The 27,345-nt window shown below is 37.5% G+C and overlaps 1 long non-coding RNA gene across 1 annotated transcript; it reads right to left on the minus strand.

Moving 5' to 3' along the window:
- Window positions 1-14,373: 14,373 nt before the first annotated feature.
- LOC308190094 lies at window positions 14,374-26,859 on the minus strand. Its single transcript, XR_013946874.1, has 3 exons — window positions 26,758-26,859; window positions 19,964-20,172; window positions 14,374-17,109 (listed from the first exon to the last, which is right to left on the minus strand). It is a non-coding gene; the product is annotated as an uncharacterized lncRNA (long non-coding RNA).
- Window positions 26,860-27,345: the final 486 nt, after the last annotated feature.

A 27,345-nucleotide genomic window follows, 5' to 3' on the forward strand; every position in this document is an offset into this window, starting at 1 on the left:
TGCACAATTTCTGTCATACTCGGAGGGCTCCCAAAAATAAATTACTTATTTATCCATGTCACTTGTAACTAGGAACCTGTTCACGAGAGGGTTTCCCCTCAAACCCTCTCCTAGGAGAGGGTATAGGGAGAGATGGCTCTTCTCCCAGAGGTCTCACCTCCGTACACATCGATATTCTTTCCGTGCTTTCTTCTTACCTGACGTAACGAAGTTGTTCTTATTCTGTCTGTAAAAGTGCTACCCTGCTTTGAAATCTGATAAACTCCGAGCCCTAAAAATAGCTTACAGTAGTAAATTGCACAGACTGGTTAAGGCCCGTGTAAAGCAAGCGTTGCTTTTCAAGGGTGTCGTCTGGACACTGCTGTCACAGAAATACATTCCCTTTTGCAGTCTCCCTGTGATATGTTATTCATGCTGTACAGAAGACAGTAAAGGACCAAAGCCTGCATTAGCACACAGGAGACAACTCCGGTGACGAGTGCCCGTTGCAACCCTTTGGGTTCTGCCTGAGAGAAAAATCTGAAGCCTCTCACAGCCTCCTTCCTGGTCTCTTTGATGAATCAACAACACCCAGTGAAGCACACTGCCAAATGCACGTTCACCCTCTGAGTATGGCAAAAAAACACTGTTTGTTGACATGCTGTCTCAGTGCTGTATGTCACAAAATGCTACCTGCTGCATTCCACGGCAATACCTCCAGGATGGATCAGCCTTTTGCTACTCTATCAATTTGTGTGTAGCAATTCATCTTATTTTCATTCATATAGTTAAAGCTCCTTGCCTAACGCTATTGTTTTTCCTAGTTGAAATACCTATACAAGGTTCATATTTGGTCACCTCCTACTTCACACAGTAAGCATTAATCATAGTGCATCCTTGCCTGACATTTGAATGGAAAACCTGTGAAAATCAAGTTGTGTGTAAAGGAACAAAGGTAAGTTCCTGACCTTTGAACTTAGACCCTAATACAGCAATATTTACCCTTGTTTCCAATAAAGGCTAATGCCTCTCCTTGTACAGATTTTCATTCACAATGTAGTTGCCTCCGAGCTATTGCCTTGATACTCCATCTTGTGAGGAATCCAGCAGTGTAGCTATGACCTTGATATCCAGATGATCTCTCTTACACGAGATCTTCTCTAAGATCCTTTCTTGTGTTGCTTGTTGCCCACGGTATTGACTCCTGTCAAATTCACAGTACTTCACTGTACAGAATACTATGCTACGACAAAGTATTTTTTAATTCACAGTTTCTACAATAATAAGAACCAGTATGAGGTTGTTGAACATTTCCTTTCATTTTCCTTTCCTTGCACATTGTATATGCTCTCTTCCTGTTCAGATTTATTGCTAGCTCATTTGCTTCGGCTTAAATAAAAGATATTAAGTAGATTTAAATAATACGTATTGTTAGTCTATTGACAAATTGGTAGGTTGCCCCCAGGCCCATCGCAGAGCCCATCACACAAACCCAGAGGACCACAGGGGTGTGAAGGCAAGTGAGAGCCCAAATTCAGGACTCGGAGAAGGGAGACTCTGTCTGGTCCCCTCCTGGGGCCATCTCAGCAGAGCCTCAGACCCCGTGCCCAGGTGTGAAACCCATCACCATGAGCCATCAGGAGCAGCTCCCCAGGTCACCTTTTGAATGAAGGGGAATTGCTGCCTGGGTGTGGGACCTAGGTGTGGTATGATATATTTTCCTCTAACATAAATCCTGAGAGAAAAGCACTGGAAAGCACATACTGCACCATTATGACTTCAGTTCTGCTTATTATTTTTTTTTTTCTTTCCTAACTGTCTCTTTGCATTCTGTATCAAACAGCGAGTAAACTAGAACTAGTTCAGCACAAACACATTTCAGGATGATGTGAAATGGAGCTGAGTGGGATCACATGATTGGAGTCAGTCTCTTCTGCCATGTCCTCCCTGGGTAAAATTGCTTTGTGCATGAACACAACTGCAGTGTCTAGCTTTTTTCTTGTCACTGTCAAGGCTGCTGGTTATGCTGCAAATGCACATCACTCACATGGATGGTGATCTATTGACCGCGAAGCATGGAGGAAAGCATAAAATTGAGGAGCCGTTCTGATACTGATGGTTGTTTAAGGGAAACACTGTTACCCATCCATAAACAACAAAAACACTTTATTTTCTATGTGAAAGACCCTCTGAGTGTTCTCTTGTATATCATGCCTCTGTCTTAACTTTTTGAAAAATACTCCTCTGCTCTGCCCTGTCCTTCATTGGCTTAATCAGCTTCTATGGCAAATGCACGTGCCAGTGATTGACGTTTCCCATTGTCCTGGTTCACTATTGCCAATATAACAAACACAGAATAATGTGCAAAGATCGTCCATGCAGCTAATGGGACATAAGTTTACTGTTTTATTAAGCATTATCTAGTGTTCATACCTGAGACTCTTACTACAGGAGAAAAGGGAAAAAAAAAAAAAAAAAACACCATGAAAGAAAAAAAGCTAGGGATGTCAGTTCAGTTTTGGGCTACCTGGTCTGTGACATTTTTAAGAACATAAAAAACAAAAACTATCCCACCGGGTCAGACCAAGGGTTTACATAGCCCCAGTCCAGTTTCTTGGGGATTTAGCACAGGGCTGGACTGCAGGCTTAACAACCAAGAGGTACTTGTGGGTGCTTATATGCTGCAACAGCCAATACCTGGTGCTGTATCGAAGAGTGTAAGAAGAAATCCTTATTCTTACCCTCCAGAATCCCCTCCCAGCTTCCACTGATTCACAGCTCTACAACTTCCAGTCTATTTTGGTGTCAGATAAGTAACTTTGTCAGGTAGCATTACACCTCCTACTCAAGAGCCTTTGCACTTTCAGGCTAGACTCATTCTAGAAATCTTCTGGTTGTTGGGATATCTGTCAGCTGCTTGTGAAATCTATTAACTCCTTTTCATAACCAATTTCTTGATAGCAGAAAGAAATCCCTCAGTCTTTGCACTTTTTCAGAAACTCCTAACATGAAATCACCACCGAATATGAGCTTGTTTTCCAGGTCGCCGATTCAATTTCTGAGCATTTTACTTCCTTTAGTGCTCCTAGAATGGAGTCATCATTGATTATTTTCATGTTGTTAAAATGTGCTCTCATGGTCTAGAATCAAAGCTTTCACAAAGGAAATTCTCACTAATATTTGTTCCTGCTACTGTCTGTATAAGCTCATATATTGAAGTTGTTTGTCCTTCCCCACACCACTTCCAGAAATGCCAAGACAATGAGAAAAACAGGTTGGAATTTAAATAGATTAAAGTAGCAAGAAAGGTTTGTTATAATAGCTGTCCTTGTATGTGTCAAGCAATAAATAACCACAATTGAAAACAAAACAAAACAAAACAAAACAACAAAACAGGTATCTAGGAAGGTATTACATTGTCATAATAATAAAAGTTAGGTCCACAGAATACACAGTGATCTATTAAAACAAACAAACAAACAAAACAATATGATATATATATGTATATATATTTTCATTCTGCACTATCAGAGCTGGCAAACATTGATTTCATAAATCTTTTAGTATAAGCCTTGTGCTTTTACCTCTGTCAGTCAATCAATATAACCCTTTTACTGTACTGTCATTACAAACAGCGTCCAATGAAGAGACTGGACAAAATACACATTTCTCTCATTTTTGTTTGATTTGATTTGTGCATTTGACCTAGCTTTGCCTACAATAATTTCTACCATTTCTCTAGTGCATCCCATCAGTTGTTTGTCTGAAGAAAATTCAACACACACTCCATGGTGGAAACGAAGAAAAGGAAAAATAAAATAAAACAGTGCCATCATGGCTTTTTCTGGAGACTACAAAATAGCAAAACAAGGTAAATGCTCATAATAATTCTTCTACTGCTATTTTTTTTCCCCTCAAGGTTGATTTTTAATCTGTATGATTTTTCAGCAGCAAGGCACAGGGCTTTCAGCAGTAGTTGAGTTTTCAGAGCACTTGATCTCAGGGAATGGAAAGACATGAACAGTTTTTAAAACTAAGTTGGTCCTACTTTCAGTATGGCATTTGCTACTAAATACACCAAAGAGATATGTGTACCTTTTCAGCCACTCACTCTATAATACACTGGATTATATGGATGTACATTGAATTTTAGTGCCGAATACATATTTCTAAATTAACCAAGCATTAATTACTAAACTACCTTTCTAGAGTAAAATATCATAAAAATTTTCCTTTTATAATTTGCACAGTGCAATATTGTTATAATGCTCATGAAATTAGAGAGATTGATCTACTTTTGTTTCCTATATAATTCCATGTAATAATAGCAACAAAACACATTGTGAGTCAGTTTTGATGTGAGAACTGCCCTTTCTTATCAATACAGTTCATTAGCTTCAGCTTCATTCAGAGTAATTCCACTAAATTAAGACTAAAATAGTTGTCTTGGTTATTTATTTATTTATTTATTTGTGTGTATGTGTGGTTTGTTGCTTTTTGTTTGTTTTTTGGTTTTCTATCACTTTATGCTACCTTACAAATTCCAGTTTCTCTTACATATATATAAAAATTTAAATTGAAAAAAACAAAACAAAACAAACAAAAAAAAACAACCCACAACCACAAACATATCTCAATTTCAAGAAATTATATTGAGTGTAAATAATATTTTTTTCTAAAGTCTGTAATGGAGTAAATTACAAGAGCAGTTTCACTCATTTCACAGACCCTGTACATTCTGAGCTCAGATAAATTCTCTGTTTTTAAGTATCTGGATGATAAAAACCATGTATGATAAGGCACACACATAAGCAGGATGAATGGTAATGGTAAAGACGGTCCTATCTGTAACATTTTTAAAATTTGGATCTCATGACTTTGTGAACACGGTAACTGTTCAATAAACTATGTTTACAAAAATTGAAATTACCTTTGAACTGAAACATTAACTTCTTTCCCTGCCTCTTCTTTCCCTTGCTGCATTTTGTCCAATTAAACAGCCTCAGTGCCACATTCTCATATCCTGAAGAAACATTAGTTCCATCACCTTGGCCTAACTAAGCTAAAAGAATTATTAATACCAGTAGCACATTATGAAAAAATCATGTTTTCTTTTATGATTGGAAAATATAGGCTTCTGAGAGTACTCAATGTTCAGATGATGTCACACTGGTCACTTGATTGCAGAAACTGAAATTACATGAGGGCATTCTTCCAGAATTTTGATTAGACAAAAAGATCTATTTATAATTCAATTGTTCTGTAGTAATCATATGTTCTTCTGCTTTTAGTGCTACTTGTCAGATTTTATTGATCTCTGTACAGGACAAAAAAACTTCACTTCAAATCTTAAAAATAGTGTACTTAAAGAATGATTCACAAAAAATCAGAAAGGGAATTGGTCATTTTCTGCCAGGAAATTTAACCATAGATATTCACCAGCTTCTTTTAAACATTAATTCTGAGGGGAAAAAAAAAGGATTACTATGGATACTATTATCAATTCAGTTTATATTTTTTATTTTACCTAGAATTTACAGAAACATAATCATATTCTTATCCTAGCAAGAATGCTTTAAGGATTAGTATCTTTAAAAGATTAGTTTATTATCTCTTTTATTCTACATTGTAATATAATATACAGTTACAATTGGTATAAATATAATTCACATCATTCTTATTAACAATTAGTATCAATTTGCCTGCAGTCTAAAAAGGAGAAGTAAGTATTTACCTGGTTTATTTTATATCTCTGTATCTTCTGATGTACGCTGAACCACACTGATTGCTGATAAATGCCAGGTCTCCCAAGTATTACATTAAAACAGCTTGTTGGAGAAGACGGCATTTGATGGCATTTGTATTTACTCTAAACTTGTTGTATTTAGGAATTTGTGTCCCAATATTTAGCCAATAAAGGGTTGAGACAAATGCACACCAACACCAAAGTGATCTGGTTGTACAATTTTATGAGACTGCTCTTTGGGAAGGCATTTCAATGTAGTTTTAGCTTTCAACTGAAGTTATTTGCAGATAAGACAACTATATATTTTATTTTCAAAATGTGCCAACAAGGGTGACAACAAAACAGAAGCAAAATCTTTACCCTTAGAACCACAATAACTCACCACTATTAATCATTTTTTTTGGTCTTACTTTATCTTCAGACTTCAGTAACTTCAATGTACTTATTTCCTATTTCATACCTAGCTAAAGCTTAGGGTCTATAGCTTTCATGACCACAGTAAAAAGCTCATAAACTAAGTAGGGAGATTAATATTTCCATCATTTTTAGATATTGCTCATTATTTTTAGCAAAACCAAAAATCTAATTGGACAACATCAGATAATTTCCTCTACTTCAGTGCTTGAAGCATGCATGGAATTTTCTGTGAACAAAAGGGGAACAGATACGAAGTTGTGGCAATTTCAGTTACACAGAAATACGATGATTAAATTAAAATGGGTCACAAACTTCCAAATCTGCCATAAAAGGGAAATAAATCTTTTATAAATGTGATTGTCACTTTCTGTGAACAAGCTTATTCTTTCCTAAGAAAAGGCAAAACAAACAATGTAAGCATTGAATATGTCTTGGAGAGGTAATGCAGAGTGTGGTGGTTTTCTCTGCAAGCTATATTTTAGCAGGAATTTAGGCCAAAGTTGGTGATTTTGTCACTTGACAGATCCAGTACTTATCATCACTACAAAAATGGAAGATATAAGTGACAAGGAATTATGTTGTTCTGGTGCCACAGAGCATTTTCCTGTGCTGTGGTGTGGAGTGGGGAACGGCCTCTTTCACAGTCCCTACTGGAAAATTGCTTACTGACTAGCTGCATGCTGCTTGTACGTGCATCAGACAGCATGCTTAGCATTAAAAAAAAAAACTAAAAAAAATGTAATTTAAATGAAAAAAAAATGTTTCCTGCTAAAAATACACACACATATATATGTATACATATATATTTTTGTAGGTGCACATGCACATGTACTTTGTATAATACCTTCTGAGTGTGGAAGGTTAGTTATCTTGCACTTTGTTTCCCCAAATGGATGATATCAGTTGATTCATCAAGTCAGTGAAGAAATTGCTGGTTTCAAGAAACGGATGAAGTACAATTGATTTTCTGAAACATTTGTCTCACAGTTACATGACACATTTGTAGCAGGGTCGGGAGCTTGTTAGACAGAGACAGGGCTCACTATACCAACTATGTTGTGAATGAATTTGTTTTCATGAATCAGATCCCCAAACTGACACTTTGTTGGTGAATTCTTGAATGCAAAAGAAAGAATAATCATTTTTTAGAAGCTGTGATCTGATGGTTAGACTGCTTATTACAACTATTTTTACTTAGCTCATGAAAAAAATATTTTATTGATAGAAAACCACCAAACTTAGCTGTAGATGTCTTTAAAGCAGGTGATGAGACTGCTAACAAAGCTAGTCAAAATAATGCAATACTACATGTATTTAATGTAATCAAACTAGTCAAGTAAATAATCGAAACAGAAGTCACACGTGTTATGCATCTTTAAGGATACACATTTGATACATGTGAAAGGCTCCAATAGCCACAACTTCAGCTTCTGGGTGCTGCAGTGGTTCTATAGTATTTAAGGATGAATCTAATGTGAAGCACGAAAAGAATATTACTGAAGAGCAAATCCAGCCCGTGAAGTACATTTTTAGGAAGAGAGAGGAGTGTTTGCTTGGTGCATGGGAAAGTAGTTTGAGCAGTCAGTAGTGAGCTAAGGATCTGTTAAGTGAAGGAAGTGCAGAGGAGACAAAATAGACAAATAAGATAATACATACAAATTTGGGAGTAGAAAGAGATGTAATGAAAATGTTACCTCCTTGATAATAAAATAAAAGAATTAGAAATTTATTTTCTTCCCTAGTGAAAGACTGGAGGAAGAAAGAGGATAAAGCTGAAAATACAAAGAAAACTATTTGAAAAATATATCTGGAGACTTTTATAGGAGACCTCTGTACATTAACCACAAAATATATAAGCTCATGCAATCCTTTACAGACAACATAATCTCTTCATTCAGGATCATCATAAGCATTTTAAAAAAAAGACTTTTCAATTATTTCATTTTCAAACAAAACAAATAAAACCCACATTTCTCAGAATGGCAAAATATGTGCAGAAATGGGTATTCCTGCATGAAAGTCTCAAAATTATGGTTGATTTAGAGTCAGCTTCCCACAGCTGGGAAGAGATCAAAAAGTGAACTGTAACATTCTCTATAAAATATATACGACAAAAGTAGAAGTTAAACAAATACTCGTTACTTTCTGAGGCTACTTTGTATGTTCTACAGGTTAGCAAGAAAAAATTTCCATATACTATTTTTGTACCTCCGTTTTCTGTGGGAAAGTAGTATTTCTCTGAAAGAAACCCAAAGTGTTTTGTAGTAGTCTATGTAACTGATGTGCAAGTCACTAAAGCCAGAGCCTGTCTATTGTAAATCCATCATTATTGTGTAGGCCAAGGTTAAAAAGAAATTGTCTAGTTTATGATTCCAATCACTCGTCTAGCTCTATATCAATTAGTCTTGTAGCCAGAAATAAAAAGTGCTTGAGAATTGGCAATTCTTTGCAATTTCCAAAACTCAGTTCAAGATCCATTAGACAGCATCTCTTTGAAGAATTTCTTGTCCAAAATATTATGTTTTCACCTGACAGCTCTCACAAGAGTTTAAAGAAAGGAAAAAGTCTATCTACAAATTAGTACATGCACAACTTTATAACTCTCAGAACAGAAAATACAATTTCCTTCTCTCTGCAGAAGGTCTTAGAGATTCAGAAATTTCATTTATGAAGAGGATCATACACACTTCACATGAATTACTATTTTAAATTAAGGAGAAAACAAAGCCAAAACAAGAAAAAAAAAGTGGCATGACCTTGAAAGAGCACAGGACAGTATCTCTTGCTCGAGGTAACCTATTTTTCATGTGCCATCAACATGAGCTCTTTCACTTGACTTGTTCTGTATTTTTCACAGAACTCTTAACAACTACTTTAATGTCAACGTTCATTTAAGGCCAGCATAAAACCATCTGTTCCTTTCCATAGGTTTTTAAAATCCCTAAATAATGTCCAGACAGTTTTAGGAAATCTTTTGCTTTATCCTGGAGAGTCTTCAGAATCACAAACCTGTAGACTTTAAAAATCTCCCACCTCTTATTACTGAGCCCTTCCTATTAATTGGCAACTGGAAATATGATGTCCTGTGCATTAGTCTTAATTATGGTGGTAGGAACTCATTTGCAGCAGAGCAGTACATCTCTCAGTCAAAGCCTACATTTTGTAAGAAGCTAGATCCTTTTTTAAGTTGCTAAAATGTAGGTAATGTAAGCCTTGGATCTTGTTCTGCTACTCCCCCACACACACTCCCTTTTTTTTTTTTTTAAACATTAAACAACTCCCAGTTTTGTATTAAATTTGAAATACTATTTTTGTAGTTGGAAAAAAAATATCAGTTTGTGAAGATGCTTTTGTCTATGGGAGGAAGTGGTTAATGAGCAGTTTCAGTGAATGCTGGCATCCCATACATCCATACATAACAACTGCAGTTTCCGTGAGCATCAGAACTAATGGAACGCGTGGATTTGTCTTGTGGTTGGATTCCCAGATGTTTAATAAGCTGCTGCCTCTCACTGGGGATTTTCCTTTGACTCGAGCACTCATAATAACCCTCTCATGTGGTTTCTCTTGTGTCTAATAAGGGCTGTGTTCACGCTGCAATCTTTCCTTAGTGGAAGAACTAATACTGTCTGTCTTCTCTACACAAGTACATGGTTTCATAAAACTTAAATAACAACTTGATATCTTTGAGACCACTGTCCCTCTGTCAGACTTAGCTGAGACTGGTCAAGGTTTTCAAAAGTAAGTGGGTTAGGGATAAGCAGAGAGAGAAAAATACATTGAGTATGGTTTCCTAAGGAAAATATGATTATTTATTTATTTATTTATTAGCATCCACGAGGCCACATTTAATGTCTATCATTTTTTGGTATTGAAGAGTAAGTTAGGAGCCTCCAGGACTGTGCTAGTATCTTGCTTGAACTGTCCATAGCCATTTCCCACGAAATAGAGAATTGTAATTACCCTGCAGTGTCTTAAACTCTTTGAGATTTCTGTTCCAGGCATCTTGCAGTACCAGAACGCTGTCCTCAGCCTGCTTGTACATGCAAACTAAGTTAGGCACAAATTTTCATACAGCAATTTATTTTCCAGTGACTATTTGCACACCTTCTTTGTTGGAGGGAATTACTGGTGAAGACCAGTAGCTCAGGGAACATTGCATGTGTCTGGGACATTTACTTATCCTATAGGATGCTAGTTTTATTAGTCATGTTTTGACATTTGTGTTTGTCCAGCATTGGTCCAGTAGTCATGTTGTTAACCCAATTTTCATGTGGGTCTTTTAAGATGGTCTTTCTTAGATCAAAACCATCCTGTATGCAAACTTTCACACTCTGTATCCAAACCAATCTGTGGCACTTTGTGGTGAAACACCTCATGCTAAACATGAGTGTGGCAGTGCGAGGTGAATGTCTTATAAAACACATGTTTATTCTACACTAATATGCACTCTGTTTTGCTACCAGAATACAGCAGAAGTCTGCACATACAAAAAGGAGAGAAAAATATTTGGCGTCAGTCATTTCACATGGAATTTCTTCATATATTAACAGTGGAAATTATTCCCTTTTATTTATCTGCTTATTTTTGCTATCTGAACCATTATTTCATGAAGTATTTCATCTTATTTTCTTTGAACGTGCAATGTTATTCCCTCTACTTTTCCAAGGGAAAAAGATTTGCAGATATTTTAGCATATGCTTTACCGTGGCCTTTTGCTGGGACAGCACAACCCTTTGTGCTCTGCAGAGAGATTCCTTTCCCTTGGAAGATATCCTTCAGCTCTTCCTCAGTTGTTCTGTTCCCCTGAACTTCAGCTGAGATCAGCCTCTTGATGAGAGAAAGAACTTGATATAACATTTTTCTGGGCAATATACCACCTTGTACATCTTTGTCTAATTAAAATGGAGAAGTGTTTGCAATCAGGTCTCCATCTTCTAATGTAAGGACTGTTTTTTTGCTATAACGGTGAATTTTTCTGAACTAAAGGAGCTGCTGACATTCTGTTTTGCCATATGAACGCTAGCACGCTCTGCTAGTACTTGCAAATTCTTGCAAAGTGATACAGTTCACTGAAGTTCCTCTATCTTATGTTATGACTAACACACCAAGCTTAGCTTGTGTTATTTGCCACAGGATGTGCTGTTTTTTGGCAGGCTTGTTTTGACCTCCACATGCCTGCCTGCCTCAAGCTTTTCAAACAATATTTTAAAAATTTATCACAAATGTAACATCTGAGCATTGTCTGTTCTCTACAACTCTTGCTCTGGACAGCATAATATCTTGGTAGCAAAATTTGATTATTTTGAGAGGCATTAATTTTAGCCTGCCCGTTGCACTTGTGCTTTCTTGTGCGTGAACTCTCAGATTTTTGTCCCATGTCCCCATTATAATTTGGTCTTTTATTAGGGTCTGAATTAGCCTCCCCAAATTATCAGTTCGTCTCTTCTCCTGTTGATTGCAGACTCTGTTTTTGTAAACACCTTCTGTACTCTTTGAGGGATATTTACATACCTTACTTTAGACGACTAAATTAAAAAGCTCATCTCCTACAGCTTCCTATGCAGTCAGTGAAGAGAGGGGAATTCCTTATGAGGGCAACTATGGCATTTAAATTAGGCCCCTGCTCTGAATTGCTCTTTAGAGGAGCCTCCTGCTTTAGCCCTTCCCTTCCTCTGTCTTTTCATTAGTAAACTATGAAGACTACCACTTTAATTTGCCTACCTAATTCATAAACCTAAATTTAGGCAGTCTGAGTACTCCTATATATTCGAAAGTGTATTTTTTTTCATGTGTTTTATTTCTAGATGTTACATAGAGGCCATAATACAAAAGCTATAAAGTTTTATAGTTAGTCTTTTCTGCTTGAGCTAGCTGGAAGCTATTCAAATCATGCAGTGCTTCAAAAAAAAAAACCACAAAAAAACTGTTACCCAAAATAAAGCCACCTTCTGACCAATCATCCTGTTTTTGCTGGCATTCACTGATTTAACTTTCCTCAGTTGTCCTCTGCGCTTCACCTCTCCTGCAGAGCTTGTAACTGCTCCATCCTGTTACTGAGTTTATTTTCCTCATCTGTACCACCACACCTGGTATCACATCCCACAGCTCAAAAACCATTCAGAGCCAGACAACTGACAGAGCCCTGCTTCCTTCAGTGTCTGATTCTGACCCATCAGCACAGTCTGTCCTAAGTCTCTGAATAACTTCAGTGTCCACTTGCACCTGGCTCATGTCCCAGCTTCTTAAAAAATACAGTTATTCAGAAGCAGTGCTTCTCCAAAAAGTTAATATTATAAATCTGGATATATTCTCCAGAGCAAATATAAAGAAGGGTTCAGAACATAAAAGTGACAGCTTTTGAAGCCCATTCAAACACCAGTGGGCCAGTGTTTGATGGTATTTGTCTGCATTCAGCCATATTCAAAAACCACAATCAAAGAGAAAACAGTATTGTAGGGTGAACTCTGCAAAGCAGATTTTATTCAGATGGCCATCCTAATCCATGAAGATCCATTTACAGAACAAGACTAAAGAGTCACAATGTTAAGAAACAAATTGTAAATAGGGGCACTAAAACCGATGTAATTTCTGCTCAAATTATGCAGAGTTCCATTAAATTACTTTCTGTGCTCTAAAATATGTAGCAATATTGCCTATTTACTCTAGGATTACATGTGCAATTACAGCTTTTGAAGATCTGCATCATTCGTGCTCATTCATACAAAATTATTGAACAAGCAGTGCGGGATTTTGAGTGTGGAGTTTTGTGTTTAAATATTGCAGGCATGAACAAAATTGAACAACATTATTTTAAAGATTTTTAATTAGCATTTCAATGAATCTTTCATGATTTTTCAAATTAGAATAATTTGCTAGGAATCTGCCATGCAGCACTGCCCACAGATTTAAAAGTACCTGATACTATTGTTCTTTATTATTTAAAGCACACCTAAATGTGAAAGGACAGAATGCTGAGAATGAGATAGTAGATCTGAAGGATAAAAAAGATGTTTTATCTTCAGTGGTATTTATAGGCCAAAGTGGCTTTCATCCCTTCACCAGAATTAAGTAAAACTTCATTATGTTAATTAAAAAAGAATACAACAACCTAGGAAAACATACACTAGAGGAAAATACGCCATGCTGGATCCAGCAAACCGAGAGAGGCGAGGCTGCCACTTCTCCATGCCCCCAGGTCCAACCAGTAGCAAGGCTGAAGATGTATTCATTGTAGGCACATGCACACAGAGCACACGTATGCACTACATATATACACTGCTGGACATACGGATCACAGACAGACATACAGAGCACTCACACTAACACCAAAGTAGACTTCACAGTGTGTTATAGTTCATGCAAAAAATCTTAATGGAATGAATGAAGTGGTATAGAGACCTTAGAAACAATTAAGAAAAACTTGACTAGGGAAAGAAAAAAGTTACTTGACAAAAGAAAAGGCTGGATCACATCTGTCTTCAGAGCACGCATCAAACTGAAGGGAGCACAGAGTGAGCAGCAGAGAAATAACCCAAGGGATGAGTGTTTGTGTAGGATCTTGCAAATATTTTAGACTTAAAACTGTTAATTCGTCTTGTATGCAACAAGACAGCAGAACTGAAAACTGCTTTTGAGTTTCAGATAGGTTTTAGACTGTTTGAAAGGACTGTTCACAAACAATGATTTCAACTGCCTCCAGGCATTTCTCTTGTTGATATCTTGTACAACAAAATAAGAAAATTAAATTAGACTTTTCAACAAGACATTCATCTGAGTAAATCTGTAATTTTCTTGAATTAAAAATGTTTATGAGGTCCTGAAGTAATTAATGAAATACTTTGTCTTCACAAACTGTAAGACAGAGAGCAAACTTGACAGGCAATTAAGAATCTCAAGATAGAAAGCACTATCAAGTCCAAGGTATTCTTATCATTAATCATTGTGTATATCCCCACTACTGTAAATCATCATCACTACATTGAAGTCAATAAAGTAATTGAAGCAACATTGATTTTTCACAAGCTGCAAAGCTGACCCAAAACATTTCAGTTTTACCCAGGTTCCTTTAAAGGAATATAGTTGTATTTTTTCCTCCTCCCCCACTTTTTAAGTCAGAGAATATAAAAATCAAATCTAGTATTAATTAAGTGTTCAGAATTGAGCATATGAGTGGATTAAGAATGTATATTGATTTTTTTTCTTCAGTATTTCATGTATATAATGTTTCTATTCCTTTTTCTGAGTCAGACTCGTTTCAGTTATGGAAATGTAGTTACAGAGCATTGCCAACAGAATACAGTGTTATTATTGAGATAAACATCTGACTGATAGTGTTTTACACACACTCCAATGATAAATTTACATTATAACAATTTTTCATATTGGAAAAGTTCACTGGAATATGTTACAAAGACATTTGTATAGTCATCTGGGTTTGTCTTATCAGAATGAAAAGTAAACATAAGGGATTAATGAGAGCAAGGGGAGTTCCTACATACTCCCTGTGCTAGTTGAAAGGAAACTTTCATATGTCAATTGTTATTTAATTGTACGCCATTAAATACACAGCAAATGTCAGCTAACACTAGGGTAAAAAGCATTTATTGTTTGAATCACCTTAATTTAATGTTTTTATTTTGAGCTCTCGCATTTCCAAAAGCTAAAAGAGTGGAGCTGGAGAGAGAGGGAAACATCCCTCCAGCAGCCCTACAAGAGGTATGTGGGGAACAACGCTGTTTATATCCGTGCATGCATACCTGTATCCTGCATTACAAAGTGCTAAGGACATAGACTAACATCAAGTAACCCCAGCGATCTACAGTGTGCTATGTTCCCCACTCTTCCCATCTCCACACCCACATCCCCTAGAGTGCTCCTCCTCCCAAGACACCAGTCCTCACTCTTTCTCCACAAGTCTACATCCTCTAATCTGTTATTGCAAATCTCCTCCTTTACCATCTTTTCTCAGGAACACTTGCTACAGTCCCTCACCCCCCAGATCATGCTGCCAACTCACTTCCTTTCTTCTAAGATCAAGCTCCTCCAACCTTGGAGTCCTCCACTGAACACACTTGTTGTGCCTCCTCCTCCTCAGGCCCAGCAGTACAAGATGGCAGTACAAGCCTCCTCCTCCCCCAGGAGGCTCCGGTACCTGTCACACCGGCGTAGTCTCCTCCAGTCAGCTGCTGTTTCTGCCATCCTTCTCCTTGCTACCTGAGCTTCCACAGCTACCAAGATCCCTCCACCAAGACCCCTCCTGATTTCAGCGCCTTGCCTATATAAAACCTTGCTTGTGGCAGATGAAAAAATCCAGGTACAGGTTGTGTTTACAGAAAATCCACTTGGATGGGTTTCTGAAGACTAAAAAAGTAAGATATGTCCAGAAGAAAACCCCACAAACATATGGTGGCCATAATATTTTCTCAAAATTAGTGTTTTGTTAATACTTTATTTGCTTGAACTTCTTGGTGTTAAATAAATGCAGATTCTGTTACGCAACATATCACATCATGGGGAGTACAGCGTACCATGAATTTATCACATCTGACACAGAATAACCTCAAGCAATAGGTCAAAATGAAAGCTTTTTTCAATTTTTATTCACAGTCAGTCCCAATTACTCACTGGAAAACATCTGGTTTTGAAAGAATGGGTCAGATTTTGAAGTCTGTAAAGCAGTCACGTACAGACCTGCATAGGGTACTTCTCCAGATCTATATTTACGCGAGCCTAGTCAAGCTGCCTTCAAACAGATGTCATAAATAACCACTGTCTTGCATCACGTCATTTTACTGCTAAAGCAAATGAACTGAGGAGGAGACAAAGAAGAAGGAGCAGAATAGGAAAGGTCAGCGCTGCTCTCTCTACTGTAACAATAACACATGCTGAGCCGGGGCTACCAAAATGGACGTGATGGTGGTGGTGAGGACTGGAAGGAAGGACACCACAGTACTGTCTTGCAGTGGCAGTGTGATTCATAAAGCAGCAATGCGTGAAGAAGAGAAAGGGTGAGTCACATGAGAGATTACCACTACACAGCACTGTAGCACCTCTCATTTCAGGGGTCTCAAAGGATACATCTGCACTGTGTTCTCAGTGCTGCACTTACTTTCTGGGCAAGCAGCAAGCCTGAGAACAGGACCTCAGGTCTGACCAGCTGCCATGGAAATACAGACAAAAAAAGTATTATAAGCTGAAATCACAGTGTCTTTGCAAGAGAGTAAATGTGTTCTTACCCTGGTTTTATTGACAAAGAACTGAGGCACAGATTGATTACCTACCTTTCCTGAACTCAAAATACAAAATGGAGGCTAAGCTGTCATTAAAGCCCAGATACTTTCTCACCTGTGTACCCTTGCTATTCAGAAATGACCTGTAAAAATCTATATTGCCTCAGAATTCCCCTGAATTAGCCAAACAGCTGCAGCAGCCACTTTAGGTCTCTCCTCTCAGCTCTCCTGCCACCTTTCCCCTGACTAGCTGATTTCTAAAGGAATAACTGCAATTTCTAAAATTGTATTTCTCTATTGGACTATCACACTATATGAACTCAAACATAATGTCTGCTGACATGCATTTCAGATACAAAAAAGAGTGGTGTACTCAGTAAGTAGAGAAAAGAGAGTGACAGGAATAAGTGGTGGAATCAACTTTCAAGTAGGTTGGCTGAATTTTACAAATCAAGAGAGAATTTGATTTTGAGGTCAGCCTGACAAGTGCAGATTCTATTATTTCCATGGCTTTCTCCTAGACAGACTGACAGGGGGAGAAGAAGAAATACACGATACATTGGCAGAGCGTGCTGCATTGCTGATTAAGAGGATACAGGAAAGCTTACTCCGCAGTACCAAGCACCTGGATGCCATCTGCCTCTCGTCCTTAGAAAATCCAAGTTTTGCAGCACTGGACAAAGAGACGGGAGGGCTCTGGGTAACCTGGCTGGCTCTGGTGATTCACTGCTGCTCCTAATGTAGAAATGAAGGGTTTAACACGTCTCTCATTTGCATGCACATACAAGGCACAGAAAGGAGGGATTTGCTTAGGATGGTTTTCACATAACTGATCAAATATAGTCATAGGAGGGGAGCATTACTTTGCTAGGTGTGCTGGCTATTGAGAAGCAATAACTGATACTACATTGCAAGCTATAGGTTTGCAAATAATTGCAAATAATTGCAAAATAATTGCAAATTATAGGTGCAAGCTACTTAGTATACGTAGGTGTGTCATAATCTACCTTCAAAGATCAGTCACCTCTTGGTGATGAATGTCCCTGGCTCATACCAAATTAAAGATGCTCTAACAGTAAATTAGGTAGGACTGGAAACTCAGGAATGCTTTTTCCAATTAAGAATGCAAGGAGCAATTACTTAGGCAAATTGCAGTTGGAATTTGGCCAGTAAAATTAAACTCTGTTTTCAAGCACAAGTCTAATCTAAAAAAAAAAAAAAAAAAAAGAGAGATGGAATAACTATTCTTTTTTTCTCGTCTTAGTGATATTCTTTCATTTTCCTGATTTTTGCTTATAAATTACTTAATTATCTTCTCTATTCATAAACATTCTAATATATAGTTGCCTGGAAGTTTAATCCTACCATTGTTACTGCAAATTAACAGAAATATGATTTGAAGGGTTTTGCATTCAGACTGTAAAATATCGGAGGAAATCCCTTGATCAGGAAATTAAACATGTTTGAGTGAACTGAGTACAGGTCTCCTAATAAATGCATTTACTCTAATATAAATGTGGAAGCTCCAAATATGAATTTGGAGGACTTGGTATGTACATTTAATTTAGCTTCATTACATTTGTGGAACTGAATCAGACCCTTTTTGTTTCTCTGATGCTTACAAAAGCCAGAGGGAATAAAGGTATCATTTTTGACACAGACTTAGATGTGTTACATTGGACATTTTTTACTTGTCTCCAAAGCAAATTTTTGTTGCATAGAACATAGGTGATTTCCCAGATAAAATGAAGAGCAAAGAAGAGTCATAACAAGCAATGTTTCCTGAACCTGATAGGGCCACAGCTTGTCAGGAAAAAACCCTATGATAACAAAGCATTGTACAAGGTTTGTTGTTAATATGAAAGGTATGAAATCTGAACAAAGAAAACTGACAGGATAAGATGATTTTAACTTTTAACAATATATATAAATATATATATAGGAGTGTGTGTTATTGAGAAAGAAAGGAAAATATTCCTTCAGATGGGTTTACAAAAGGAATAGCTAGAAGAAGCAATTTTCATTTTTCTTTTGTAATCTAGATAGTGTAAAATTATTCTGTCTTCACAACCTCAAGGCAAAGAAGACAGCCTGCTTCTCTAGCTACAAAAAACAATCTGTCAGATTTTTTTAAAGGAAGTCACAACTGATTTCTCATAAAATAAAAAGCAGGAGGATTAGAGCTCTGTGGTGACAATGAAATCTGCTCAAAACTTTTACAGTGAAAGCCAGAGCTCCAGCTAGGTCCTGCCTGAGGCATTGATCCTGCAATAAATGCAGTTTAGATTCTATAGGTCCAAGGCTTGAACTGCCAGACCTTTAGACCTGCTTATTCAGCCAGACTTAAATTTTTGCAAAAGCTCCTTTACTTGTATAGAATTGAATTTACACAGTCCTCGTCTTCCTCTTAGAAAAGTAGTGGGAGGGCAGGTAGAAAAAGGTTTTTCCGAAAATACAGTTCAGGAATGTTATGTCCATGTTTGTTTCTTCAGAACTTAGCATGCTGTGGAAGGCACTCAAGCAATCCATCACAAACTCCTCAGTGCAGGCAGTTCACTGCATCAAGTTATTCCAAGTCCAGGGTAGTGTTTATTTTACCAGTTTACAGAAACTGCAATTGTGTTAAGTGCTCTAGCACAGAGAGCTCGTACAGTTTGGGGGATGAGGGGGAGATTCTTAGTTTTCCCTGATGTTTATGGAGAGATTTTAGAAGGAACAAAAGGAAAACTACCTGAAGAGCAATTACAGAGATGATGCAGCCAAACTCTTCTTGGCAGTTATAGATGGTATAACAACAGGCAATCATCACATTGGCTTGGGTTAACATTAAGGAAAATAACAGAGATGTGGTGGAAACTCTACCCTTAGTGGTTCTAAGGATTCATCCAGACAAAGCCACGGCTGCCTGTTGGCAATAAGTTCTGCTTCAAGAGGACTTCTAGAGACCAACATTTCTGTGACCCAGTCAAGTCAGACATCCATTTTCTGTAGGCATTACAGGTAATTATGCCTTATTACATAATCTTCTGCATTTGGAAATCCCCACTTTAGTGGGATATTAACCTTTACATATCATGTATGAGAATGGAGATAGAAGAAGGATAAGTAGCAAGCTGTAGGAAGGAAAGGATGGTCTCTATGCTTATCTTGACTGATACCTTTCAAGTCTGAGGACAAACATCACATAGGGCATTTTGTTACTGGCTATAAAGATATGACATTCACATTCTTGTTATGATCCCAAAAGAGGTAACATTCAGCACTTGCATTTGGATTTGTGCATGCATACACAAACTTCTAAATTCAGGATAGGTGGAATTTAAGGGACTGATCACATAGATCAGCTTGGCATTTTACTCTTAAAATATACAGTGTGCTGTCCAGCTAGATGCATTGTGCAGATACTACTCATTGCATTCAGGTAGTTACAACATAGCATCTGTCTCTCCTGTGCAAGTGAGAGCAAAGTTTGGCCCTAGAACAATAAATTCATTTTACTGCATGTAAATATAATTCTTGTTTTGTGTATTTTAATGAAAATTTCAAAATCAACTTTGGCGCTACCTATATTATATTTAGAGATACATACATTTCCATGAAAAAGAAGTTTCCATCCCCTCGTCAAGAAGTGCGTGATAATTCTCAAAGCTCAAACATGCAATCTGTCTTCATCTTGAAGATATTTCTTTGAAAATGAGCATCCATTTTCAGTTACTTGAGGAGGCTTTCATTTGGGGAAAGGAGGAAAACTGGCTTATTTTGCTTGCATTCATGTGGAAGAAGTCACATCCAATGTTACTGTAATAGAAACACAGAGAAGGAATGAGCATCATAGAAATCTGCAAAGCTGCCTGGAGGCCAGAGTTGAGTTTACAGCAGGCTGCTCACCTCTGATCACAAAAGATGCCAAAAAGCAAGTATTCATACCAGGTTAAGCAAAACAGTAAACCTTTCTACAAAGAATAACACGTCAAGAGCTCTTTTCTTTAGAAAATTCCTTATTAGTCATGATGGTTTAAAGGCTTCCTATACAACTTAAGAAAAAAAGGAAGAGAACATGTTACAGCAGAACTCGGAATTCACCTACCACAAAACTTAACGTTCACTGAAGCTTAAAAAGGTACTCAGCCATTTCATAAAATAATGACTCATGGAACATTACTTCTGTTTTCTTTCCTAGAAAGGATGTAATATTTACAAAAAGTAAAAGATTGAGACAGCCATTTAATAAGATCTTCTGTCACATACTGCCCTCATTTATAATTTATAATTTCATGAGGCCAGACTGGTTGTAATTTGCTTTATTCCCTTTTCTGTCAGCAAAATGTGAGAAAAAGGACAGAGATCATATGAGTCAGAGAGAACCTTTTGTCTCTAGAAATACTCCTTCCCTCAAACTAGAAAACATATTAGGAATTCAGCCATTAAAAGCAGAACAAATTAATTGGGAAGGCAAACCATGGAAGTATTTTGTAGGTTCAATTTTTATACACACACATTTCTACACATATGTTTCATAAACTATGTGTCCTCCTGAGGCACGGCAATGGTAGCTAACGGGGCTGCATTCTGGGACATCAGCAAGTTGTCCCAGCTCAGCTGCCTCGTGGTGGCTCCACAGAAGGGCTGCCAACTCTTGTTCACTGAAAAGGAGACAGGAGGACTTTCATTCCGCACATGAGCCAGAAGGAGCTCAAGCTTCCTTAAACAAGTCTGCCATGTTCGTCCAAATAACCTGTGGTGTACCGACAGACAGATTAGGCTGCTTTTTCATGGCATCTTTAAGCTGATCTATGCGCAGATAACAGCTGAAATGCGTGATCTCACCCTTCCCTGGCACCCCAGGAGATGTGGCTGCTCCCAGCTTTGCACTGGCACTTGCACTCAAGCATGAAGCAGAGCAAGAAAATGATCTGGCTGGAAATGGTTGTTTTTTTGCTGGGTTTTCAGAGAGAGCAGCCATCCAGATCTCACTTGTGTGAGAATGTATAAATGGTAGCCACAACACAAAGGAGGCAGGGGGAAAGCATAGCACGAGGCAGAGGAGCAGGATGCAACCACCTCTTTCAGCAGCACCTGTTACTGTAGCATGGGCCAGCCAGAGGCAACGCTTTCAGATACATCTCACAGCAGGTAGGTTAAATATCCAGTAAAAGGGAAATGGCCATGTTTTAATTTATAAGAAACTTCCCAGATTTCCAGTTGGAGCTTGGTTTCTTTACACCATGCTGACAGTGTTAAAAGCTACACATGTGGTATAGATGTTGGAATGTGTTATAAAGGAGGCAGGAACCTGCCCCCTAGGAAGAGTTTCATCTGACTGGAATACTCTGGGACTGCCACACATTATGACAGCCCAGGGCAAAGGACAGAAGGAAGGCTAATGCTGTAACTCTTTAACTTTATTACTGCAGGTCCTGAAATACTGCTTGATTGTAAAATTTCACTATTCATGCCCCTGATGAAACATGGACAAGTCTATATGAAGCAGCCAAGGACATTAGAGGGATTGAAATCCACGGTTGCTTTAGGAAAAATTGTTTTCCTGCATTGGTGACAACATATTTTGCATGAAACAGAACTGTAGAATATGAATTTCAATAGAATATACATAACACGGAATTTAGATAAGGTCATAATAGTCTTTCTTATTGCCTATGGGGCAAACACTGCCCACAGATTTGTGTGGAATTTGCAGGTGCAGTTTAGAAGAGAGTTCATAGACATACATATCTCAATAGAAATATAAATGGATTTTGTAAAATTAGTTCTCCAGTTCAGACTGATACAATTCAAAATAAAAGACTGAAGAGTGCTTACTGTGCTCCTGCTCTGGTAAGCCTTTAACATTTTGGAATGAATAAGTAATGCTTTCCTTTTTTGCTCTTCGTAAAGGTCATGGAGCACTGAGGGAGAAAAATAATATGGATTTGAAGTCCATCTTAAAAGTAGTGAGCTTCATTATTTTACGATCACTATTCATACTGAAAGGCTGTTGAAGAACTTCATGGCTCTTCGTATTAGTACGTTATCTGAATTTGCAGCCCAACCAAATATACTCCACTCGAATGAAAGAAAGAAAGAGTGAAAGAAAGAGTGAAAGAAAGACAGAGAGAGAGAAAGAGAGAAAGAAAGAGAGAGAAAAAAAAGGATAGAAGGAGAGAAGAAGAGGAGAGAAAGAAAAAGGAAAAGGAAAAGGAAAAGGAAGAGAGAAAGAAAGAAAGAGAAAGAGAAAGAGAAAGAGAAAGAGAAAGAGAAAGAGAAAGAGAAAAAGAAAAAGAAAAAGAAAAAGAAAAAGAAAAAGAAAAAGAAAAAGAAAAAGAAAAAGAAAAAGAAAAAGAAAAAGAAAAAGAAAAAGAAAAAGAAAAAGAAAAAGAAAAAGAAAAAGAAAATGAAAATGAAAATGAAAATGAAAAAGAAAAAGAAAAAAAAAGAAAAAGAAAAAGAAAAAGAAAAAGAAAAAGAAAGAAAAGAAAAAGAAGAAAAAGAAAAAGAAAAAAAGAAAAAGAAAACCTTTTTTTTTTTCCATCTGAAATCTTGTTTGCTCTAAATTAAACTAATTTAATTTCAAACACTCTTCATAGGTCCTATTAACTGAACCTCTTCTTCCTACAGCCTCCTCAGAGTGTGGTAACCTAAGCCAGCAAATACCTCCCACAGCAGCCTGTACATGAGGTGGAGAGCATAGGAATTACCTCCCATGTGTGACATTTTATGTTATCACTCCCCAGAATACCATTTCCCATTTTTGGCATCACATTGTCGGCTCATATTTCACCTATAACACTCTGTAACAACATCTCATTTTCTGCCACGCTATCTCTTTGCCAGACACTCCCCAATTGGTATTTCTATATTTCATTTCTCTTTCCTTAGTATAGTGCCTTATCTTTCCTGAAGTCTATATACTGGAGGTGATAACCATATGAATATCATCAGTCAGCCTGAGCCCTTTACTACGGAAGAGATACATGGTTGCTCTTCTAGGAAGCATTGCTTGCATGTGCATTGACGATTAATTACACGTGCTAAGGGAAAAAGAGATATTAAGGCCATATATTTTGGAAAAACTTTGATCAACAATTATGCAATTAAACTGTAGTGTGGATTCAGCAAACTCTCAAAGCTATTTTATGCTTGTAGATCATTACCTAGAAATGAACCTACAGGTCTCCTGGAGAACATCACAGAAAGAAGGCAAACTGCACAGTAGATTTATGACAAGAACAAATGCATGAATTTGCACTACACCCCATGAAACCGATGGATTGCTGCAGAACAGCAGGGCTGTAGGAGTCATTTACTAGTAAAAAATGTGCAGAGCTGGTTAAAACCTCTCAAAGCACTAAAGGGAACAAGAATTCAAGCTCAGACATGACAGTTGCCATATGCTTTTTTTTAAACATTAATTCTAAAAATTATAGAAAAAAAAGACAAAAAAAAATTAATCTCATTTAGGCATAGAATGTCCTTATTTGCATTTAAAGAAGCATGCAAAGACCTTTTCCCTGTCCTTTGTGCTAGGGTCAACCACAAATCAATCCTGATACTCCAGAAACCATTTGTTTTCTCCTTCTGTCCTACTACTCATATCCAGGGAGGACTGCTAATTCAGATCATACAGATGTAATGTCGATGGTATAAGTCACACATTATCAAATGCACTTCATGAAAAAGATAAAAGACCTTACCTGCCTGATATCAGAGCTCCTTCTTAGCAAAATGGGGCACTCTATAAACGATTGTGCTAATTGCCACAGTCTGGCCTTTGTCAGCAATTCTCTTGGAGCTGGACGTGACAGCCTGGAGGAATGGAAGGTCATTTCCCCACGAAGACCTGGAGTACCCTTTTCTATAGCCACAACAGTGTTTCACCTTTGCATGCCTTGATGCATAACATCACGCTACCTGACAATTTTTTCCGACTGTAAAGTACATCTCCATATCACTTGTTCTGAGCTGACTTGTACAAATTGTGTTCAATGGGAAAGGCCTGTCACTTCTGTGCAAAACCTACATTTAAACTACTGGTCTGCATGATCCGAACAATCCATTTAGAAGGAAGAGAAATAATGGTGATGGCAAAATAAGGACTGTTAATGACCCTTATGCATTACTACTATCATTGATTCAGTATTGGTTTGAGAAATGATAAATTAGTTATTCAGTAGGCTAGTGTATAAACCAGTCCCTGGTGATGACCTGGACAATGGAAAACCATCAAGGAAATTTCCTGTCTCATCTATAATCACTCTATTTGTCTTTCAAAAATTATTCACAATAAATGAAGAAACAAGTGGAATTTTGCCTGGTTATGCATTACTATTTCATTGCATCATCCATATATCTGATGTACTGGGACACATACAGGGTTTTCAGATACTTCAGTGACATTGACAGCTATGTGTATGTGTGTATGCACAATGTACATACATATGGAAATATACATAGATATAAAATCACAGACAAAATTGCACTTGTAAATTTTTTGCACTTTAGAAGTGTGGGTAAAAAAAGCAGTGTAAAATGTCATACCAACCATATACATTACCACTTAACAATTCTTATGAGGTTGTTTTATTCAAAACTGTTTTCATTATCATTTTTACCATGAAGTTCTTTTCTTTTCCCTTTCTTCTGCTTTTGAAGTTAATATTCTGGGTGAAATACAAAACGTTCTGAATGAAATACAAAGCACAGATCTCACTGAGAGTTTGCATGAACTGTGGGCTGCTGAAATCACATCCCTGAATATTCATGCCCTCTGCGGATGCTTTTGCCTGGGTATTGACAGAATCTACAAGTACTTGATTTGCTACTCTTTACAGCCTGTGACAGGCTGAAGACACTCAGTCATTGAAACTTCCCTCCAAGTCCCAGCTCCCTGCCAGAGGACAATTGATTAACACCTTAGAGGTGTTTTAAAGATTTATCCTCAAAACTTGGCTCTTCATGATACCGTCTCTCAAACTGTTCCTCATGGCTTGGTAAGAAATGAATGCCAGGCCAAATAGTCTCAGATAAATTTAGGATTTGTGTACAATGACAAAAAATAAAAAATAAAAATCACATTCTCACTGTGATTGCTGCTGCTAGCTGCAAGTGCTGGTGAAGCTGAGAAGAATTTGGCTTGTTGATTGTCCGTATGAAACGAAGCAGTTCCAAACATAGCAGCTTATGAAACCGAGTATCACCAGGCTGTCACTGTCTCTAAAGAAAGCAGTAAATGAAGTACCAGCTGATAGCCATTAGACTGCCTTGGATTGTAGAGTGTCCTTGAGGCTGGTGGGTAAATGCATGGACTGGATGCATAGTGCATCCAGGAATGGTGAGCGTGGGTATGATGAGTAATCAATATGCCTTGTTGTTGTCAAAGTCACTCAGGATCTCTCTTAAACCAGCAAACTTTAAAGGGAAAGGGCATGTTGATTGTAGCTGAATGTTACATTAAAATATTAGAAACAAAGTTACAGAGGACAAATGAAAAGCAATAAAATAATTTCAAAATACCTAGAGACACTAAAGCTCCTGTTTGTTGTTACGGATCCCTGAGAAACTGAAAGAAGAACCCTGAATCATTTACGCTGTGTGTTATCTTTGAGTGTTAACTTTCTTCAGCTCACTTTGGCGGTCTCACTCCATACCTCCAACAAATACTGCTAGGAATCTTTGTGTATTCTCCATCCATTTGTTCAACATTGAACAGTTTACTCTCCCCATTTTTTCTCATATTCCCTAACAAAGCAAATACAAATTCATATGGCCTTTGATCCAGCCTTCAGATAAGGGCCTAAACATATGCTATCATGGCTCCATGAACTCCATCTGTAATTCAAATCACTGCACCTGGGATCATGATGGTTGTCTGCCTTACTAATATGTATAAGAACTGCTCTCTGAAATCAGGAAATCACCCAGTCAACTAGGAAGATATTTGTTGCTTTCAGGCAAAAATAACTTGCTTGCTATGTTGACAAGACCATCTTTCAGAAAATGGTCTTACCTCTTTCTTTCTACAGTCTGGATATCTTATCCCTGAGTCCAAAACAGATTACCCAAATATCACATCGTATTATCCACTGCCTGGCACTTGTCTTTCACTGGACTTCAAAGTTCAAGAGCATCTTTTGTCTTATCTAGGGGAATGCCAATATGAAAAACTGGCAAGGCAAATGTAGGCCACTGACCTTTGAAAGAATTATACTTTGAACTTTGCGGTAGATGCACTGCCAGCTCAGACAATTGGTAATGCAATGGCTGATTGATGCATCAAATGTCCATTATATGCACCACAATTATTTATGTGTCTATCACAGAAACTAATTGTAAAAAAAAATAAAAAGAATACAAACCGGTATGTGATCATGAAAGGAAATTATTTACTTTGTATCCACAGTGGTTCTTCGAGACGTCATCAATAAGGACCTCATGTCTCACTCTCAGTGCCTACTCTCTTCCTTCTTCCATCACCTTCAGATCTGAATTATGAAGCAACAAGAAACAGATGGATCCCACTGCTTTTGCCTTGATGGGAAAGCATTAAAAAAAGCATATAGTGCAGAGCCAGCAATTGTCAGCTTGAAGGCTCCACTGTCACGCACAGGAGATGCACGCGTATCATCGGTAGGGTCATCCTGGACCCTAATGCCTGCTAGATTGATACTAGTTATTCCCAGGGGAAAGAGCAAAATTCCACAGCTGAGTATGGGAGTCACTCTGCATGAACAAAATAAATTGGGAAAGGAAGAAAGCACTGTCGAAAGGGTAAAGGAGGGGGAGACATGATTTCTGCACTTTGATAGATGACTCATTTTATTTGGCCCTGCACGCTGCTGCTAGATGCTCCCCATGTGATAGAAATTTATACTGTAAGTCCTTAATCGGCAACTCTTCCACACTATCAATACCAACAGTAAAGCTGATAATAATCCTTATGTTTCACTCATTCCTCCTCAATTGTTATTTCTGCTC

Source organism: Anser brachyrhynchus (genome assembly GCF_964034855.1).
Source record: "Anser brachyrhynchus genome assembly, chromosome: 2".
In the NCBI taxonomy this organism is placed as follows: Eukaryota; Metazoa; Chordata; class Aves; order Anseriformes; family Anatidae; genus Anser; species Anser brachyrhynchus.